At 41.8% G+C, this 22,611-nt stretch overlaps 1 protein-coding gene across 13 annotated transcripts in view; it reads left to right on the top strand.

Moving 5' to 3' along the window:
* Positions 1–22,611, top strand: part of Atxn1 (ataxin 1) — a 423,758-nt gene that overhangs the window by 60,662 nt on the left and 340,485 nt on the right. The window contains exon 1 of one of the 13 annotated variants that reach the window (XM_031359327.1): positions 1,007–1,316. The exons of the other annotated variants lie outside the window; for them this stretch is intronic. The gene's annotated coding sequence lies outside the window, so the exon portion shown is untranslated. Of the gene's footprint in view, positions 1–1,006; positions 1,317–22,611 lie in introns of those variants that run through there. 13 annotated transcript variants of the gene reach the window in all.

The following is a 22,611-nucleotide window of genomic DNA, read 5'->3' as shown; positions in this document are numbered from 1 at the left end:
TCTCTCACACACACACACACACACACACACACACACATACACACACACAGAGAGACTTATAGCAAATAAGAATTAACTCCAGTGTTTATATTTTTAGCCTACTATTTAAGGAATGCTCATGGTTGCCCCTCCTCTCATGACCTTTATGTATTTGCTATTTTGTGACACTAGATCTCTAACACAGGGGTCACTATTATAACTATATTTCTTTTGCTTGTGCATCTCACTATCATTAGTACATTAACATTGTCATGCCACTAAATTTTTTTTTTGACCACCACATAGATGGGTCTTGTATCACAGGTCATCTTCTAACTGAACCAATGGAGAAGCAGCGCCTTTGACCCTGCAGCCAGCATAGCCCCTGGGAGCATGAAGTTTCGAGTCTCCAAATGTTTTCTTTTGTTTGTATGGCTTTGATTCCCATCGAGTTGTACCACCGTTCCCAGACTACAGTAAGAATTCTAGAGTTGTCAGAGGGTTTAAACATGGGTCACTGTGTCCAAACCAACAGCCTTTAAAAAGGAGTAATGGCTTGCCTAGAGGACACTGGTCCATCTCAGCCTACTTACTTAGGAGTTCCATTGCAGAGTCCCACTCTGCTGGGCTTGTCTGTCTGTGGTTCCAAAATGCATCGCAAAAAGTTCAAAGTTTACCTTTAGGGTAATCTTTCAATTTTTTTTCTCTTTTTCTGTATGATTTTCATATATAGATTTTTTTTTTTAAATAGTGTCTTCAAAAGGGAGTGGTTTTTGTTGTTGTTTTTCTTTTGTTTTGTTATTTATACAGGGCATTCTCAGCACCAAAACCGTTTCCGGGCTTATTACTCATGGCTCTCACACTGATGTTCTCCAATTCCTGCCTCTGTTCAATGTTAGGACATTGCTTTCCACCCTCTGCATTTGATTGCCAGACTGTAGAAAAACCGAAGTGTAAAGGCGATGCCCATTTTCCCCGCTTGAAGGCTCAAATCAGTTACTTCTCACCTACAAATGAGCTGAAGACTCCATACTTCCAGAAGCCAACGCCTGTGGCTACAAACAGCCTGTCTGTTAGCCTCTGCCCGCTAGCTGGCTGGGGGCTGTTGTGCATCTTCCCTCCCATCCTCTCCTCTGCTCAGCTTGTAGATCCCAGTGAGTACTCAGCTCTCACTCCTGCCAGCTTTGGGAGGTCTGTAGGTGGTGGCTGAGAAGCTGCAGAGGAGGGACCGTGGGGGATATTGTTTGGGTTGGCCATGGCAACTGGAACGCTAAAGGAGCAAGCTTAGTTTTGGCTGCTCTGTAAATGGCCGGGATTCTGCCCTATCTCAGGATCAGGTAAGTGTGGATCCTCTAGTCTTTCTCCTGCATGCATATTGTCTACCAGGGCTAGGAGCTGGTGGGATGGGGGAATCCAGATCTCAAGTTGTCCCCCACCCCAGCAGAAACAGAAAGTCTGCAGAAGCAGAGCCCGCAGCATGCGCTTGTATTCCCAGGGACACACCCCTAGCTGTATTCTTGCCAGTCACCCAGGGCTTGAGTGTGGTACCTCAGAAAGCCTCCAAAATTGCCAGTCTCACTAGCAGGAAGGAACTGGGGGAGAGGCAAATCGAAGAAGCACTTGGTGTGATAATTGCATTATTTGAAAGGTCCCCCCTTCTTTCTTTCTGCTTTTGAAAAGCATGAGCAACCTACCACATGCATTTCATAAAATGTCATTGAAAAATGGAGTAAGATGCAGAGCGAGGCTCTGCAGCTTAATAATAGTTCATTTTGCCACTTGGAATAGCGTTTCCATTCAGCCTGGTTGTCATTCTGCTTATTTTAAGCTGTTATTTTATATCCCTAGCCAATTACAGATTTTATATTCTAGAGTTCCCTACTAGGGAAGGCACCTTTTTTTTCTTTTTTCTTTCTTTTTTTTTTTTTTTTTTTTTTATGCTCAAAGTTAAAAATCTCTCTGGTGCAAAGAATAACCTATTATGGGTACTAAGGTCTGAAAGTTACTCTCTCAAAGGGGCAAAGTGATTCTTCCTCAAACTCATCCGAGGTTGACATTTCATTCTGGGGAAGTCTACGGAAGTTGGTAAGGTTTTCTGTTAATAAAAACAAGTGGCGCTGTTCTTATCACCTGTGGGTATCTGCTTTGTAAGCACATGCCTTGTGGTATGGCTGTGTCTCCCTGGGAGTCACAACGTGCCTCTGAACCCTCTTACTGTGACCCACAGACAGTGTTCAGCCTTTGCTCTGGTGAGTCCAAAGTAAAACCATGAATAAATAAACAGGGCACAACAGCCCCGCTTGTCCAACTGCAGCTCAGTCTGTGTGCCCGAAACCCACTTGGAACCTGGCTGTGAATTCAGCTAATTGTACTGGTTCCTCTTTCAAAACCCAGTTCGCTAGCATTCTGCTTATCTCTGCTGGTCCTCCGTCCCCCCACGCCACCCCACCCCACCCCACCCGTCCTCCTTTCTTTGAGTGCTAAGGAGACAGGGAAATTACTCAATTTGTAAAGCCTCCTTGGTGTGGTCACAGATGCTGAGATTAGCCTGAATTTTGTAACAGTTGATGGTGGGGTTTACTTGCCTCTTTTGGGGCTGGTTTTTTTTTTTTTTTTGGTTTTGGGTTGAAGAATGAGTCGTTGTCATTTCTGCTCTGGAGCTTCTGAGTCCTTGAACTGAACATACACAGAGAGATGGACTTCAGCACATGGTAGAATTTGTTAAGTGTCACACCAAACATGGAGGAACAGAAAAAAAAGTAACAGTTTATGTCAGGGTATGCTATTTGTTATACAAGTGAATATTTTTCATAACCTCTTCTGAATATAAAATATTTATGTTCCTGACACTGGAGAGTTTTCTGCCTTTGGTTTCTCTTTTTAAAATTCTCTCTCTCTCTCTCTCTCTCTCTCTCTCTCTCTCTGAGGTCTTACATTGTAGTCTAGACTGGTCTTGAACTTTTTATTTTCTCTTCTCTAAACAATTTATTTTATGGACTTGGATAGACAGACAGCCCTAAACATCAGAATTTTAGAGACCAAACACATTTAAAATGTCCCAAATGTTCAAATTTTAAATATAGTATTTACAGTATTTTTTGAGAATTTTGTACATGTACATTATGTATCCTTATTGGATTCATCTCCCACTTAAACTTCTAACTCAGTAGTTCTCAACCTGCGGGTCATAACCCCTTGCAGTGTGCAGGGGTAGAAATGATTCTTTCACTGGGGTCATATATCAGATATCCTACATATCAAATATTTTCATTATGATTTACAATCATAGCCAATTTACAGTTGTGAAGTAGCAGCAAAAAGAATTTTATGGGGTGGACACAGCAACAGGAGGAACTGTATTAAAGGGTCTCAGAATTAGGAAGGTTGCAAAACATTGGTCCAACTCCTCCCAGATCCATTCCCCACGGCATGGACCCCCTTTCAACTTCCTATCTTTTGGTTTTAATTGATTAATTAGTATTTTTTATAATCTACCTTATCTAATATGTGCTACCAATATACTCATGATTGCTGGGCCATTGGTCAGAGCTTGGTTGATCTACCAGGGGCCACACCTGTTAAAGACAACTGAATCCTGGTGCCTGGGGAATCTGACTCAGTGATTAAAAGTGCTTACTGCTCTTTCGGGAGACCCATGGTTGGTTCCCAGCACCCACCTTAGGAACACAAAACTATCTATAACTCAGCTCCAGGGGATCTGAGCCTCTTGTCTCCAGGAACACATGCAGAAACACATACCTACACATAGTAAAGGAAATTTAAAACAAGAAGAAACGGACTCTCCTTTTCTCTCAGAAGCCATCAACTGCCAGTAGCTCGTAAGTTAGGGGTTAGGTGCTACAAACACTGCTCCCCCTCCATATCCAAGTGTTGAATGGCTTGATCTTATGTTGATGCTGAGCAGGCAAGCACAGCTGCCAGGAGTTCTCTGTGGCAGCTGTCTTGGATGTCCTGAAGACATTGCCTGAACCCTGTCCAATCTAACCTCAGCCTTTTCCACAATGGCCCCTGAGCCTTGTAGGCCTGGTTGTGATAAAGACATTCCATTTGTGGCTGAGCACGCCACTCACACTCTACTCTGTGTACTTCGACAAGTCATGAGTTTCTATATTAACTGATAGTCTGTTGATGTAATATAAGAACTACACAGAGTAACCTCTTTAAGGTCTAAGAACTGCCGATGTATAATACGGTAGAATGCTCTAACTTTACCAATATGAGGCACAGTAAGTAAGAAACTCTACAGCTCACAGGCCTTTGTTGGATGGATGAAGATGAGCACTAGCTCTCTGGATCCCTAATTTGATCTTTCTTTACTGGACAGATCTTTTCTTTTTCTCTCCCAACCCATTATTTCTATTAATCATTTGAGAATTTCATATGATACACCCTGATTACACTAGCCTCCCTTTCCTCCCACCCTGTTCCCCATCACCCCAACCCCCAAAAGAAAAACATACCAAGTGTAATTCATGTTGCCCATGTACTCTTTTCCCTGGACAGCTCTTTAGCTTTAATGACGATCTTTGAAAATAACTGGAATTCTTTAAGAGATCAATGTGCCTTGAAAATTTAGTATTTTGACTTAAGTTTTCTTGTGTCTCAAAAATCACAAAGCATCCCTAGGCTAAACACAGTTGCCATGTAAAGTACAATATGTACACATCAATGCTGAGTAGATGCCCATAGCTATTTAGATGTTCTGAGCCACTTCCTAAACAGGTTTATTTGTTGATGGAAATTCTAACACCAAGTTCAGTATGAGCTGAGAACAATGATGTATCAGAAGATGGGCACAGGGGCTGAGAGTGGGAGGCTTGAAGGGTTTGGTACTTAGACAGCACCAGGGCAGTTCCCATCAGCCTCTTCTCATGATGGATGAGAGCCAGATGCCAGTGAAACCCTTCTTCAGCAGCATCACTAATGACAGAGTGATGTGTTTGGACTTGAAGGATCTTCAGGTGCTGCTCTCACAGCAATAGGGAGCATGGTTAGTTTGCAGCACAGGTGAAAAGTTAACCCCTGAGACCCAAGACTGGTTGCCAAGTGTCTCCCTACCCAGTACCATGGGTTTGCTCTGTCACCTCTTGCTTTGCCTCAGGTAAGGTTGAGTGGAACAGACACATACAGGCTCCTGGTGCTTCCAGTGACAGGAAAGCATTGTTGATGAGAGAGGGGTGTGTGCAGAATGGCATGTCAGCAGTCTCGAGAGGCCCTCGTTTAGCTCCCTGGGGCAGAGCTTCATTTTGTGTGTGTGAGTAGGTCTGTTCCTTCAATGGAGAAGAGGGGTGACATGACCCTGGATTGCTGAAAACAGTCTCTATCTCCCATTGGTTACGGAAACTTTATTATTTGTATTTAAAAGTTACAAGGAGTCTTATTTAATGCTGTTTAATCGACATTTGCCTTTTGCAGAGGTGTTAAGTGTTTGGAAAGGAGGCATGTTCAATCTTTTAGGGAAGGCATGCTGGCTGTTTAGCTAGAAAGAAGACCAAATAATTAAATGTAATGTGAGCATTAAGCCTAGTGAAAGTATTGTCCCTTTTATGAGAAGTTTGGGGGGAAGGAAATAGACCATGGGCAAGTAAAACATCTCAAAGAAGAGTTTTGGAAAAGGAAAACTGAAGCAAGCTGTTTCTCTTTTTTATTTTTTCACATTTGTACCGAAGAGATCAGTACTGTTAGAGCAGAATCAACTCTACAGTCTAACTTATGTATTTATTTATTTTTCTGCCATACTTAGAATTGAAAGTCAGGTCTCACACATACCAGGCAAGTATTCCATCATTAACTTGTGTCCCCAGCCCCAACACCACAGTCTAAATAGCTTCCCCAAGAAGTAGGATTGAGTGGGGAGAGAAGACCAGAGAAAGAGCTTTGGTAAATTCGAGGGCAAAAGCATAAACAGCAATACAGAGAAGTAGAGATTGAGATGGACTGGTGGCACAATGCCTGTTATTCCAGCCTCCCAGAAACTGATGCAATAGGACCTAGGACACACTGGACAGCGTAGCAAGACCACACACACACACACACACACACACACACACAAATGGCAGGTGAAAGGAGGTGCAAGGGGAAATCAGAAGTTGGCAACAACAATCTTACTTGTTCCTATGTAGAATTTTTCATCTTTAAGTCAATATGCTAATTTGCTATGGAATTGTCCCAGCTCATAATTTAAAGCAAAATGAGCTCAATTTTGTGTCCTTACTGAAATGTATTTAATCCACACCAACAGGTGTCTTAGTTCTGTTGATTAAAGATACTATTGCCAATGTGAAAAATACAGCTCACACGTCATGGGAATAAGAGGATATTAGTTCTGGAGCCAAAGATGGGTACCCATGGCCAAGGAACATAGATGTAGGTTACCCCCCAATTCTATGTTCCAAGATAAAATTTTGTATAGTAAAATAAACAAGAAAAGTTATAAGTCAAGATAGTTTTCAAAAACACAGGCAGAATCCTCAGACAGGTAGGTTATAGCAAAGCAAGGCCTATAGTAGGACTCAGAGGGTATCTGATGACAACCTCTCCCTTCTGGGCTAGTGGCAGCCATGGTTCATACATCCCAGAGGACCTATCTGATAGTCATAGGATGTTAAGTTGTACAGAGAAATGGACAATAAACGGCTATTTAGGGAACCAGGATAGCCCGAAATGAGCTGGCTTTGGACTTCCAATAGTCCAGTCTCCTTTACAATTGGAGAAGTTCTAGACAGTAAAGCAGCCTTTGTAGAATAGTATGTTGGTATATCTTCTACATCTTGGTACAAGATCTACATCTTCTTTGGAGAAACTCTAGGTCTTACTGTGGAATGTTCCACCAAGGTGTTTCATCTTTATATGATGGTGCTGGGGTGTAGGGAGGTAGCATGGTAGTCTATAGGTGTAGCCAGACTTTTCCAGATCCCCCTTAATCTATTACAAGTGTCATGTTCCCAAAGCATGAGTAGTTGAGAGACAAGGATTTTAAAAACACAACATAAACCCATCCCTAGTTTTTGTTTGTTTGTTTATTTTGATTTTTTCTTCTTTGTTATCTTTTCTTTGGAAACAAGAAGGCAAACTGGTCTACTATGCAAAGAAAGAAATTCTCTGTCCACCAAGCCTTATGGGCAACAGACCCCTGACCAATCGGTCAGAAGGTAATTCCCATTCAAGTCTTCATTCTTAAGGGCTTCTCAATTGTATTTCACTCTTGCTCAACTAATAACCCTAGGACTGTGTTCAGTATTTAATTCTGAATATATTTGGAATTAGCTGCCTTCAGAGAGTATATTTACACTTTCCCCCCAGTACTAGTGATTGGACCTAGGGTCACATGCAAAGCAGACAAATGCTCTGCCCCTCAGTTACATCCTGGCATAGGTGGTCATGTCATTCTTAGGACACTTAGACTGATTTTGTTGAGGCAGGATTTCATGTAGCCAAGGCTGATCTGGAACTCCTGGGCCTCCTGCCTTCATCATCCAAGTTCTGGGACTGCTCCAGCACACTTCAATTACTCAGAATTTTTGAACACAACCAATGCTGATATTATTACAAGGGGATTTTTTTTAAAAAAAAAACCCTCAACATGTTTGGACATAAATAGTTGTAAAATGTGGTTCCCCCTTTTCTAAAAGGAATAGAGAATAATGTATTCTCTCAGGAACAGCCACTACTGTCCCTGTGACAACTCGATGCTGATGTATCGGAACCATCTTGTCTCAGAAGTTCAATCATTTTGATGCTGTGACACTTTTGATACCCACTCTTTGCTTGCAGGGCATGAGGGTCCCTCTGTACCTGCTTAGTATCTGTAAACATAAAGGAAATTGAGACAGGTAACCAAAATTACAAAACCACGGTGAGTCTAAACCCTACACATAAATTCTAATTCCTCATCTTCCTCACCTCTTTACATTGTCCATGGCTTTCATGGCCATGGTCTGAGGAGTGGAGAGTGAGACATTTGAGGAGGAACTTTCCATGGTTAATTAGGATGCTAATACAGAAGGTAAGGGCTGTCAGTGTGTACAGCATCTTAAGAATTAGCAATAGCCCAACTAAGCAGTAGAGAAAATAATTGCTTGTCTGTTTAACCATGCCCAACTGATAAACCATTTTATGTATGGGACTTAGGTATTTACAAAGCAAAGAAGAGAGGAAGGTTGTTAAGGAAGTTGAAGTTTCAGAACTTTCTTATTTCCAAGCTGGGCATGGGAGTCAAGAATTGCCCCTACATGTCTTGTGGGAGGCAGAGCCCTGTGACTCTGGGAAGTCAGTGGCCTTTCTCCTCTGCTCTGCCTATCCCCGGAAGCAGCAGACATGCTGATGGAGCAGAATGGGTCCTGGCTTGCTGTTGCTGCATGCTTTAGTCAAGGAGGAAGAGCTGGGAGCCTTTATGCACATACCAAATACTTGGCTCACAAGACCGGGGGTGGGGGGTGAGGGGTAGGGAACAGAGTGATAAATTGTAGCTCAATGTTTATAAGAAGCACCCCTTCATACACACACACACACACACACACACACACACACACACACACACTCTCACACTCATGAATGAATTAATTCTTTTCAGAAAGATTCTAAGTCTGTCCTTTGAAACTAAGATTATAAATCTCATAGAAATTGCATTTTATAGCTGGGATCCAAAATGGTCTATCATAACCTTGGGACCATGCCTACTTTACTGTCCATGAAGCCAGGTCACCCATGAGCCACTTCAGCAGATAGTAGAGGGTAACCATGAAGAGCGGTCATTGTGGTTGGGAACTAAGAGAGAGACATATGAGTGGCAGTGGCTTGCCATGCAATAAAATGAGAGATACCCACAAAATCCCTGATGGGACATGAAATCAGTTATAAAATTGGTCCCAGAGGACCTATTTGAGAATGAAGGAGGTAAGCTAACTATAATTAGGGTACAATTTCATTTGAGGAGAAATATTCTATCAATCAGGACTGTCTCAAAACTGAAAAGGCTGCTGATCTGTTAATGGAAGTGCTGTCACTCAGGACACAGAAGCAGGGTTGGAAGGAGCCTGGTGCCAGGGTCTGTGAGCTGCAGAGAACGCTGCAGTGGCAGCAGTTCCTGTCTCTCCTAACACTGGCCTGTCCTCATTAATATTTCTATTGTTTCACAGTTTTAAAATATAATAGAGAAGGCTGGGGGTGATCCAGTAACTAAAACACCCCATAGAACCCAACGCCAGACACAATAGCTTGCACCTGTATTCCCAGCACCCCTACAGTAAGTTAAGAGGTGGAGGCAGGAGAATCTCCAGAAGTTGGATGTGCTGGCCTGGTATACAGAGCAGTGAACAAGAGATCCGGTCTCCAACAGGCAGAAGTTAAGAACAGACACTCGAGGTTGTCCCCTGAACTCCTATGCCCCCCATGGGTGGATGTTTTAAAAAACTAATAAAGATAATTTAAGATCTCTGAAATAACTTAAACAAAGGTAAATAGCCAAACTTTCCAGCCCCAATACAGCGTGACTTTATACATATTGTGTTCTTTATCTGTATGTGCATACTTCTTTAAAATAGAAATGATACTTAACTAGTAAACCCACTGCTGTTTTTCCACTCGAAGGAGCATAAAATTAACATCTGTTTTTAATTCTTTCAAGTATTAGTAAGAAGGTACTCAGTGATGTATTTAGGTTATTTCTCATTCAAAATTCCGAATGCATTATCAGTGTAAGAGATAATTCTTCCTTGAAGCATGTTGGCACCTTTACATGCGGTTTCTACTTTATCGATATATGCAAGTTGTATTAAATAATAAATCTCATGACATTTCTATGTATGTCTAACTACATGCTTTGATCATGATCAGCCCCCGTTCTCTCTAACCCCCCCTTACACTTACTGATTCTTATATATTCACCAGGACACCTCCCTTTTTAAAATATCATGGTCTTTATTTTTTTAAAGTCGTACATGTATATGATATATTTCCATCATGTTCATGCCCATACTCCCAACCCCACCTGGGCCAATCCCCCAACTTCCTATCCTACTTTTTCTTTTACATTTGTTGGTTGCTGCTGTGGGGTATGTGCCTGCACCAAGTCAAGTGTGCAGAGCTCAGAACTCAATCAGTTCTGTCTTCCAGACAGATGTTTCCTTCTACCATGTGAGTTCTGGGGTCCCAACTCAAGACCTCGGGTTTGACAGGCACTTTTACCAGCTGAGCAATCTCATAGCACTCCCTTTTAATATCCCATTAGGTCAGGATGCCTGTGAGGCCATCCACTGGGGAGCAAGGTCCACCTACCAGACACCATGATCCTAATGAAAACTGGCTATTCCCCTCTTAGCCGCTGGCCACTGTCATTAGTTCCTCAGCTAGGGGAAGGGGTGGGTGAATCATGCCAATGCTGACTGGCTTGATCTAGTACAGGTCTTGTGCCTGCAATCACAGTGTCGTTGACTTAATGAACATATGTTCATTTTTTTGTTCCGAGAACACTATTTCCCCCAGGTTTCCCCTTGACCTCTGGCTCTTACACTTTTTCCTTCCAATCTTTCAGGATATTTCCTGACCCTTGAAGGGGAGGAGGCAAGACATAGATGCCTCATTTATGGCTGAGTGTCGATTGTCTGTGTTTTAGTGTCCCTTTCTGCCTCTAGATTCTATATGCAAGATAAGACATACAGTATTTATCTTTCTGCATCTGGCTTTTATCTATAGGCATCTTGCCATATTTGACATTTTCGTGCCCTCGGTGTTTTGACCTTATCACTTCTCCATAAGAGTTGTCTCTAAAGGTTCTGCAGGGCAAACTTCTTGGCATGTGTAAGTAGTGGGTTGGATTCCCACATCTGCTCTAGGGTTGGACGTATTTTTCACTTAACTCTGACAAAGGTGACTGGGGGGAGGCCAGTAAGGCGAGGCTTGAGACTTCTAGACAGCATGTGACTTCCTCTTTGTGCTTTTCCTGGGTCATGCATTCTCAAAGAATCTCAGTATAATTAAATACACTTCTTCATAAACTGGGCTGAACATAATTTAATATGTCCCTGAAGGTACTTCAGAGTCTCAGAGTGCTTCAGGGTCACAGCGAACATCAATTATCCTCTGGAGGTGGGTGTTGTGCAGGAGGATGGAGTGAACTGTGTTCTGTTTGATGGAGTCCTGAGTGACTAGACATTTGTTCTACTATTGCAGGGAGTTCAGCTGGGACTGAGGTTCCACGTTAAGCTGTCACACGGCAGAGAATGGAATGCAGGAAACTTCTTTGGCTTAGCGAGATTGATGATAATTCATGTTTCAGCTGTACCGCACGGCCCTCTTTAGTCCGAGAAACACCTTCACATACAACATTTTCTATTATTTCTCTCCTGGGGAAGAAGTGAAGCAGAAAGCTTGGGTTACCTGCCTAAGTCGCATAACATAAACGACAGAGGCTGCTGAACTCCAAACTGGGTGGGGTTTTGTTAGTTTGGTATTGTAAAGTTTATCAACACACATTGAGCGCTTTCGGCTGTAGACAGACTCCGACCTCACAGCTGCTCTCTGAGTGAGTTGTCTTCAGTTCTTGTGGCGTTGTGTATAGGGATGGAGACACTGTGGCAAGCCTCAGTGTCAAAGCTCAAATCTGAGCTCAGGATGTCAGGACCCAAAGCCCTCATTCTTGAGGGAGGAGCACAGGGCTGCTCTGTGTACATACACATATTAAGCAAATTGAGAAAGACGTGTTTGTAGATAGCTTCCTGACTACAAAGGTCTGTCTGTGATCGTTTTGTCTGACCCATGCAACTCGGATGTTTCAATTTGAAACATTACCATCTTCCTGAGCCTCATTTTTCATATCTCAAATATGACAATATAGAGACAGAGAGAAGATAGAGATACAGTCAATTGAGAGACAAGAACATCTAATGCTTTGGTGAGAACGTGGTGAACCCCACCAAGTCCCTAATATAATGTGGTGTTTTTGCAGAAGTTGCTATCACTGCTGTTTGTATTGATATTATACATTCATAGTGAGTAATGTTACTAGAAAACATCCCAACCATTAGGTGTTTGCCTCCATTTAATGAATATATGGGCATTACATTGGTCATTTATACCATGAGTCCTCTCATGAGTCCTCCTGACATGGTGAAAGGACCTGTTGCTTCAAAAAGGGAAAGTCTTATAATTACATTTTTTTTTAACATTATCCATCCTCCCTATAATCACTTGCTAAGATTTTATCTCATTAAGCAGTTACCAAGTTATTTGTGAACGGAGACCAGTCATCCAAACTGTTAGCTGTAGAGTAAAATTTAAAATTTTTTATTTTTTATTTTATGTATATAAGTGTTTTAGCTTGGTGTTTTTGGTGCCCAAGGTGGTTATAAGAGGGTACTGGATCCCCTGAAACTGGAGTTACTGATGTGAGCTGTCATGTGAGTCCTGGGAACCGAACTTGGGTCCTGTATGAAGACATCAGGAACTCCTAGCTCCATTTCTCTGATGCTCATCCTGTTAAATCTTAACTGCATTGTTTCTGATAAAACAGGGCTTTCCATTTAAAAGCACAAAGACTAAGGTGGCTGTCCATCAGTTCAACACTACCAAGGTAAAGTGTGTAGAGTCCGTAGGTGGAATGCTTTCTCAGTCCCTTTGGGCTATGGTAACAAGATGCCACAGACTGGACTGCTGCCAGACAGATGGAGGCTGAGGACCCAGAATGAAGCACCAGAAGATGTGTCTGGTGAGGACTCAGTCTTCCTCTCATAGACTGCTCTTTCTCACTGGCCTTGCTGGTGCTTCTTGTCAGGGCTCCAATCTAATAATACTTAAGGGCTCCACCTTATTATCTGACCAGCACTGAAGGTTGCCAGCTCCCATGCAGTCACCTTGTGAGTTCAAAGCCAAAGGCAAGTGTTAGAGGACACAGAATTTTAGACCATAGAGTCCACAATGGCCTCTGATATTCTAAATGCATAAAGCTTCTATTTATTCTTTCTGTCTCTGTCTCAGTCTCTCTCCCTCTCTCCCTCCCCGCCTCTGTGTTTATGTGTGTGTGTGTGTGTTGGTTGCATATATGGTCACATGTGTGCAGGTGTGTGTGAGTACATGTACAGAGACTAGAGGTCAACCTTGAATATCACATTCTTAGGGTCTGTTTATTGGCTTCATTTGATGAGGCTGTCTGTCTCACTGGGACTTAGGATGTATCTGTTGGTTTGGCTGACTGGCTAGTGAAACCCAGCAACCCACGAGCCTGCCTCTGTGGCTCTGCAATTACAAGCACATACACCCATGCCTGCCTTTTTACACTGTCCCGAGAATCAAACGCAGGTCTTTCTGCATATGCAGCAAGCACCACACCAACTGAACTCTCTCTTCACTCCTTGTTTTGTCTTTAACCTTATTTCTTCAGGAGATCTCCTCAGTGATCTTTTATCACCTTTTAAGATACTTTCTAAACTTCATGCCTCAGGCTATAAATTCTTTATGAACTCCTAGCTTAGCTCTGGTTCCTACGTGGTAGATGACATTGATAGTAACTGTTTTGTGCTTTACAGCCTCACATGACTTGCAGTGATCATTTACAATTTGTCCAAACTTCAAATAGGTCTTTTTTTTTTTTTTAATTTTTATCTTATAGAAAAGTATACTGTATGTGCATTTCTTTTTGTAATTTAAAAATTACATTTGGGTGTGCAGGTATATGTGGAGTCAGAGGACAACTTGGTAGATAGAGTTTATTCTCTCCTACCATGAGCATCCTGAAGGCTACACTGCAGGTTGCCATGGATCCATTGAGCCATCCTGACTAGCACAGTATAAACATTTCTAAACTCTGCACATTTCCTCTCATTCCTCACCAGCTGAGTATGCTCCGTGTGATTCCAGGTTTTGAGGACTAAAGGAACAACGAGGCTGAGGTCCCCCAAAGGAAGGGAAACTGCCAGTGTCATAGGGTGGCATCAATGAGAGGAGTGAAGGACAGGTTGGGACCTTGTTGTAAAGGAGCATTTCTTGATATCTAGAATGAAGTTCTAAGAGGAAAATACATACTCGATGATAGTGCAGGATTCATGGAGGCTGCATTGTGTCTCTTCATATATTTCAAAGCAATGTGGGTCAGCCAGAGCTCTAACTCCTGGTACAACACTTGGCTGGCATGAGGAGCCCTGGGCCCAAGACTGTGTACCATGAAACAAATAAATAAAAATAAGTAGGTAATGGAGTAAATGGGGCAAAGGTGGAGGAATGACTGCAGACACGCAGGTGTTTGCCGACTCTTCTTATCACCCCATTTTCTTTTATCAGCTCCCCCCTTTTCAAAATTCATCCTTTCTAGAATGATCTAAGGTCAATGGGGCATAGAGTATTTGCCAACACACACACACTCACACACACACACACACACACAAAGACCACATACAGACACACCCCACATATACACACACACAAACGCCATGTACACACACACACCGCTCACATACACACACACACACACACACACACCCCACATACACATACAAACCCCACATACACATACAAATCCCACATATACATACACATACAATACAAATCCACATACAAACACACACACATACCCCCCACATACACACACACACCCCACACATACACACACACACACACATATAAACCTACATACATACCCCCCCAAATACACACAGAATTGGGGTATTTGAAGTACACCAACATGATTTCTGAAGGGGCTCAGAGGAGAACATGTGGCCCACTGATTGCTTACAAAACTGATCTTGGTTTGACTGAAGTTGCCAGTAGGAGGAAATATGTTTTCAAGATCTTTCAAGCTTCCTGATTATGATTGCTTATTAATAATTATATTTATAATAATTTAAATTGCTTTAGATGTTCTCACTATAAACAACTAGTACATGAGATAACAGATAAACCAACTAGCTTGACACAATTATTTCTCAGTAGATCAATATATTCCATTCTACCCATGAATGATAACATTTTTATTGGTCAATAAAAAACAAACATTTAAATTAAAAAGTCCACTGTCCTAGGACCTACACTAACTGTCCTTGTGACTCTGACCAATTCAGGCATTGTAGTTCTTATATGTGGCCTGACTCATTAGCTTTGAGTTGAAGAGTGTTGTCCTGGTCTAGGATCTACCAGACAAAAGAAATTGTAGTTGCATATGGGAATGAGAATGTTTCTAAATATGTATGAGTGCACAGGCAACATTACATAAATACTTGTGCTATATATGTGAATGTGTTTTGTATTTATAAGAATCTACACATGTACATATAACATATATGCACACAACACATACATTCATACATATAAAAACTACACAGTACACGTACACCCACACCCCATATATATCTAAAATACGTGTGTACTCAGCTAACACTTCTATGAAATACTCATATACATAGTGTATACGTATATAACCCACAAAATGAAAAATTATGCAGTCCAAGTACATGTCCACCATACATATATAGACATAACTATTGTTAGTGAGCAGATCTAAGCAGCTTTGGTGGTTGCTAAGGAACGTGTTAGAACGTTGTTGTTGGTCTTTAGGTTAGGTGGCCCTCCTAATATTGTAAGCAGAAAGAAAGCAGACTGGATGTCTCTCAGAATTCCCTGTGGCAAAGGAAGAGCTCCTTAATTTGCTGTCACCTTTATATCATTTGCAAAGTTGTATTGAGCCATAGCTCTGTGACTACATCTCATCAATAGGATGCCACTGCTTGTGAAAAGCTGTCAAACCATGCTGAACTTCTGTGAAGGCCCAAGTCAGGAGTTTTGTGAGTTACTGGGCTGGAGACCCTTCACTAGGAGCCTTGAACCCTGGAGCTGAGTGTGACTGTCTTGCTCATTTTTCTTCCAGTGACCTCAGAGCTGTCAGAACTATTCTTTATTTCCTGGTAGTTAGTGTGTGCCAGTCATAGCAGGAAATAACAAAAACATTGCATTAGTTCCTCCCTGTCTGTTCAACTAGAAAAGTAGTAAGGAAAGCCCTAGACGGTATCTCTCAGAGCTCTGAAAGTTCACCACTGTATCTCACTGGCCATACCTACCAGCAGTTCACCTTTTCACTTGTGTACTCACCATGTACAGTGTATACAAGTCCCCAAAGCTTGAAGATGCCCTAAATAGTCAATGCCTATAGCAAGTCCATGGTTTTAGGTAATTCAGGAATTCAGTGATGCATAAACCCCAGGAGCTCCCTTGAACTGTTTCCAGGGGCTGGCTCCAGACCTTTTCCTGGGATAGAAAGAAGCATGGTAATATTAAAAGTGGCCTTCTGAGAATATGACTTTTCTGTAGCTTACATTCTGTTTGATGGGGCTCTCTGCAGCATATGTGTGTACGTGGGGTGTGTGTGTGTGTGTGTGTGTGTGTGTGTGTGTGTGTGTGCATGTGTGTTTATATGTGCCTTGGTTGCCAGGACAACTGTAATGATTTCACAGAGCTTTGAGGAACTTCTGTAAGTTAAGGTAAGGTAGGTTAAAAGATCACAGAAGCCATTTAAGGTTTACATATAAACATATAGATTAACTCATTTATTTTATCTTCATTCATTCTGAGCCTATGTGTGTGTGTATGAGTGTGTTTACATCTCTCTGTGTATATGTGTGTGTATGTACATGCTTGTGCATGTTTTTTTTTCCTTTTATTTCAGGCTGCTTGTAGAAAAACGCTGATTCATACAGTCATTGTCTTTTGCTTTCTGTTTGCATGCAAAGAAAAACGTTTCTGAATTTACTTTTTATAACCACCTTGAATTTAGTCTCTCTACATAAACCTTTATGAGTTCCTTTTCTACACATATGTTGCTTTATTTCATGCTAATGAATGTCAGGCTTGTTCCAATGAATTGGAAGCAATGTTAGTAATGCCATAGACCTCTCAAGTACATTTTTCCTGGTTCTTAATATATTTTAAATTGCAGCAGTAAGTTCTTGATGTGTGTGCAAGTGTGCTAGAAGATGCATGGGCATTCCAGAGACCATCCTGCTCATCTTGTTGCCACCCTGTCACTCAGTGGAGAACCTTGTGAAAATTCTCTCATTAGGAAAATAGCGAGTCAAGAGGCTGGGGGACAGATAATAGAATGGAGACAGTGTGCTGGCTCTGTAAGCCTGAGGACCAGTGTTCTGACACCCAGATTCACATACACACCTGATGAGTGATCAGCCTGCTGATACCTCCAAAGCTCAGAAAGCAGGGATGAGGGAGGTCCCTGGAGCAAGTTGGCTAGTTAGAGCTGAAGTATGGGAGATCGGGCTTCAGTGGCAAGACTGATCAAAGAATAAGACGGAGAGCCATCTAGGAATTCCACAGATGTCAATATTTAGTCTCCATAGGCATGTATACCTGCACATACACATTTGACTTGTACACCTTAGAGAGACAGAGACAGAGCGCTAGAGAAAGAGACACTGAGAGAGATAGAGACAGAGCGCTAGAGAAAGAGACACTGAGAGAGATAGAGACAGAGAGAATACACACACACACACACACACACACACGTTCTTTTTAAAAAAATGAAAATAAGGTCTAATTTTGGAGGCCTGGGGAAAACATTGTACCTCAGTGAACAGAGATGGTCTAGTCATTGGACACTTCTCAGATACCTGGCTTTTCTATATCAGTTCTGGAGATCAAACTCGGGCCCTCACACTTGCATGGGATGAACTTTTCCAACTGTGTGTTCTCTGAGCCCAATAGAGACCATTTCAGATCTGATAATGCACCACAAATTACTGGATCACCCTGCAACAGCTATCATACTAAGACCAATAAGAAAGGCATCCATCAATAGTCTAATAGACTCCCCATGGTTCTGACTGTTCAATTACCAAGCAAGCACCTTGGTTTTCTCATTGTAATTCTGTGCCAATAGCTTGGTGCTTCTCTTTTGAGGATTTGAATCCATCATGGACCCTCCCAGCAAGCCAGGTAGTACACCCTGATTACTCATGCTAAGCCTGTGGCCTACCCGAGGTTTAGAGTATCTTAGAACCTAGATAGGGCATTTTGGGAGACTGCATTATTTATTGAAACACTTTATGATGTTAAATACTTTTGTAAATATATTGAAGGTTCATGAGACTAAGAAATCTCACACAGGAGATTCTCAGTAACTATTTCTTGTTTATTTGAATGACTTTATTTACATCTTTTTTTTTTTTTAAAAAAAAAAAAAAAAAAAACCTCTGTTTTTAAAAATATCTGCAGTGATTGTCTTTAACTATTTGGGGACATTTAAAAAAAATTTCCCAAACAATACAACCTTCCTTCCTGCCTGGTGGAAAAATTGGCTCCTCAACCAAGAATATTATTTAAACTTTACTGTTTCTAGCTAAGAGTATAATATTTAGTGGCTCTTAGGTCAGGGAACTCCACATGGCATGTTCTAGGCAATCCCTTGTGTTACTGCTGCCTTATTTTAAGATAAGCCTGGTAGTGTTTGTGCCACAGGCCTTTGAGGTAGATCCCTCTGAGGCGAATAATTGAACAGTCGGAACCATGGGGAGTCTATTAGACTATTGATGGATGCCTTTCTTATTGGTCTTAGTACGATAGCTGCTGCAGGGTGATCCAGTAATTTGTGGTGCATTATCAGATTTGAAATGGTCTCTATTAGGCTCAGAGAACACCCAGTTGGAAAAGTTCATCCCATGCAAGTGTGAGGGCCCGAGTTTGATCTCCAGAACTGATATAGAAAAGCCAGGTATCGTAGAGCACACTTCAAATCATAGCACTTGGAGAGGCAGAGAAAGAAGGATCCCCAGAACCAGCTATGTGGTGAGTTACAAGGTCAGTGAAAAACCATGTCTCAAAGATGAGCGGCTGGCTATTGAGAGAACCCACAGAGACACTGACAGAAACCAGCTGCGTTTCTTAGACTCATAAGTTTTAGTGTGATTATATATTATTTTCTGTGACAAGGTATTTCTGGAGATGTGTTGCTCTGTACCACTATTCTCTGAAAGACTCAGTATAGAGAAATAGAGTCAGTAACATTCAAGTAATTATCTAGAATTTTCATGTCTTGTGGAATTTAACCGCATGTGTGGAGGATTGTTTTAAACATGGAGACTTCAGGAATAGGGAGTGGCTCGGTGGTGAAGAGGACTTGTCGCTCTTGCAGAGGACACGAGCTTGATTCGCAGCCCTAGAAGAATGTCTCACAGCTGCCTATGACTCCAATTCTAGGGGATGCAATACCTTCTTCTCATCTCTGTGGGTGCATGCCTGTGATACATATACATACATACTGAGAAAACATTCATACACAAACTAAATTACTCAGGACGGGCTGGAGAAGAGGAGGAGGGAAAGGGATATAATTCCATTTCAATCAAAAACATGTTAATGGGCTGGTGAGATGGCTCAGTGGTTAAGAGCACTGACTGTTCTTCCAAAGGTCCTGAGTTCAAATCCCAGCAACCACATGGTGGATCACAACCACCTGTAACAAGATCTGATGCCCTCTTCCGGCACTTCTGAAGACAGCTACAGTGTACTTATGTATAATAATAAATAAGTCTTTTAAAAAAAACATGTTAAAAATAAGTTGAAACAGCAAAATTCAAAACAAAAACAAACAAAGGCTAACACAAAATCTTCACTTAAGGAGTTCATAGTCAAGGAAGGAAGGCCTATCAGTATTGATTTCCAATGTCGATGTATCCATGGTTATGAAACACAGAGGGCCTCCAGATATGTCTTAATTCTGCCAACCATGGCTTATATTTCACGGGTAATGACTGAGTTGCTTTTTCTGTCTTTGAGTTCTAGGAAATTTTATGACTTTTAAGACATTAAATTACCATTCAAATAATTTCCTCTTTCAAAAAATAACTCAAAAATATGTTAAAATACCCCGATCATTTTAATAAAATAAACTATACATCAGGATATTTTGGATGGTCTTGCACAAGGCTGGCCCTGTCAACAGTCAGCCATGGATTGGGAAGCCCTGCTGAAAGACTAGCTACTGACTGGACTGTGAGAGAGAGGCGTCATTCTCATCAGAATGTGTACCCACTAGTGAGCCCACCCAACACCAATGTATTTATTGTCTCACAGATGGCCTTGGTTAAATAGAGTATACTACAAAACAAAGCAACTTGGCATGAAGACTAGAAAAAGAATCCGGACGGAAGACAGAGTATTGACGGAGGTTGGAGGAGGATGCCAGAAGGCTGTGGGGAGTGGCACTAGTCACAATATCTTAAATATGATTGGCTAAGAGAATATTTCATTTATTAATTTTTAAGTGTATGAAACTACATACATTATTTAGATTTTGGTGGGGGGGGGATCCTGAGAAGTGTTCTTCCTTGTGTGGCTAGGTGCATTGGCACAGATCTTTATTCCTAGCACTCAGGAGGCAAAGACTGGAAGAGCTCAGAGAGTTACAGGCCAGTCTGATCTACACAGTAAATTTCGATATTCAAGTCTCAGGCCTGCCCCGGCTGGGGAGTGAGACTATCTAAACAGGAAACAAACAAGAAGCTTATATGTACAAGAAGGATAATAAACAAGTGTATGGTAAAATAAATAATGTCAATTTTTCCTGCTTTAAAAATCATTTGTTGACAAATTAAATACCACCGTCTTGTGAATCGCACTTCTCCTTGATATGATGCTTCCATGTTTACAGTTTAAAGACTGAAGGGCGACTGTTTTTGCTCAGGTTCTGGACCTCAGAGTAGGTGCCAACCTCTTTCTTATGATCTGTAAACATTGACTGCAAGCTCCATCAATTCAGTTTAACAAAGCTAGCTTCTCCATAGGTCAGGAGAAAAAGTAGTAAAAGTACTACCTTCTACTTAGGGAGGATTACTGGGTTTTATATAAGGGAGACATTCAGAGTATTGCTCATGTGTGTGTGTGTGTGTGTGTGTGTGTGTCGCGTGGGTTCAGTGGTGATATTGTGCATTCCTTTCAAAATGCACACGATGCCTCATGGTCTGTGGGTGGGGGAACCACCTAAGGTGCCCTTACAAGTTACTCGTTCCCTTGTTCTTCCCCAGCAAGGGAAAACCCAGCATGCTGAGGGTGGGGCGTGGAGGCTGGGGAGATCAGTGAGTTTTTAAGCAGAAATCTTGATGTTAGATCCTCAATGTCATGGAGGGACATTCCTATATTATCAATATGCATAGTGAAGCAGTGTGTATAAGTGACAGTCCTGGTCAAGATGGAGGACTAGTCCCAACCTCACCCCACCCCCCAAAATTACAGCATACCCACAAATTTGCCTGGTATAACAGCGAATGCAAATTACAGTCTTTCCCACACAAAAACTAGCACTCTTGGGGCCAGAAGTTGAAGTGTGTGTGTGTGTGTGTGTGTGTGTGTGTGTGTGTGTGCGTACACATGTGTAATTTGTAGACATGGTAGACACGTGTAATTCATTGACCATTTCTTTTATTTTCCTTTCCTAAAACAAATGTTATTCATTGATGTTTCTGGTTTACTTTCTGCTGTATCTTTGTCACTCTTGGAATATCAAAGGAATAGATGAAGATAATAAAAGATTCTTTACAAATACACCCACTTGTGATTTAGGGAAAATAATACTTCATCTGAGATATGCAGGTAATATAATAAGTCCATAAAGATTTAATTTCAGACTCCTTAAGAAGACATTCTCTCTGTTGTCAGAGATTACATTATACCACTCCTGCGTCCCCATCAGTCCTCAGTAGCAAACGGAAGAGTGCTACCGGCTTGCCAAGGGCTGCACTAAATCAACAGACTACAACCAGGTGGCATTGGGCCGAAGTCTTAAGTTCACAGCATCAGGAAAAGGAGGAAGCAGGCTTTTACCAGCTGGGTTCTCATCTGTGGCTTCAGAATCTTCCAACAGATCTCCCCGGAATCAGCTTAGGGCTTGAGCAGACTGGGGTTGGCAGGTAGAGATGGAAATCAGTATAAGCTGAGCCTCCCTGAATTCCAAATCCTCAAATGTAAAATACTGCACAATCTGGAACTTTCTGAGCACCAATGTGACACAAGTGGAAAATTCCACTGATGAATGACAGGGGTTCCAGAGCACTGGTGCCCTCGAGAGGTCTTATTATGTGACCTTTAGACTGTCTGTGTGGCACGTCCATGCAAACCAAGTGAATTTCACTATTAGACCCGAGTCCTGACTGCAGCCTACCTCATCATACATGTGCAAAGTAACTAGAAACTGAGAAAAACATCATTAAGATCCAAAACACACCTGGCCCCAAGCGTTTGAGATAAAGGATGCTCATCATATAGGATAAAGGATGCTTGGTGTTTTCTGATAGGAAACTCTTAGGCATGCTTATCATGAGATGTCATGAAAGTCATTATGTACCTAAGTTGCTTATAGAAAGTCCTCCTTGATCAGTAGGAATTGATACCATAAGGGGAAAGGTCTTGCATATAGAAAACTTTAAAACAGGAAGGGCTCAGTGCACTGATCCTCCCCCTGGGCTACTGCTTGTCCCCAATCAGACAAGTCTGGATTGTACAAAGGAATGAACCTGAAACTTGCAAAGTCAATCTTCCTCATTTTCCTCCATTCCCTTCTTTCCCTCCTTCCCCTCCCTCCCTCCCTCCTTCCCCTCCCTCCTTCCCTCCCTCTTTCCCCTCCCTCCC

The sequence above is a fragment of the Mastomys coucha genome, unplaced genomic scaffold (genome assembly GCF_008632895.1).
Source record: "Mastomys coucha isolate ucsf_1 unplaced genomic scaffold, UCSF_Mcou_1 pScaffold7, whole genome shotgun sequence".
In the NCBI taxonomy this organism is placed as follows: Eukaryota; Metazoa; Chordata; class Mammalia; order Rodentia; family Muridae; genus Mastomys; species Mastomys coucha.
This window is presented reverse-complemented; position numbering and strand designations above follow the sequence as displayed.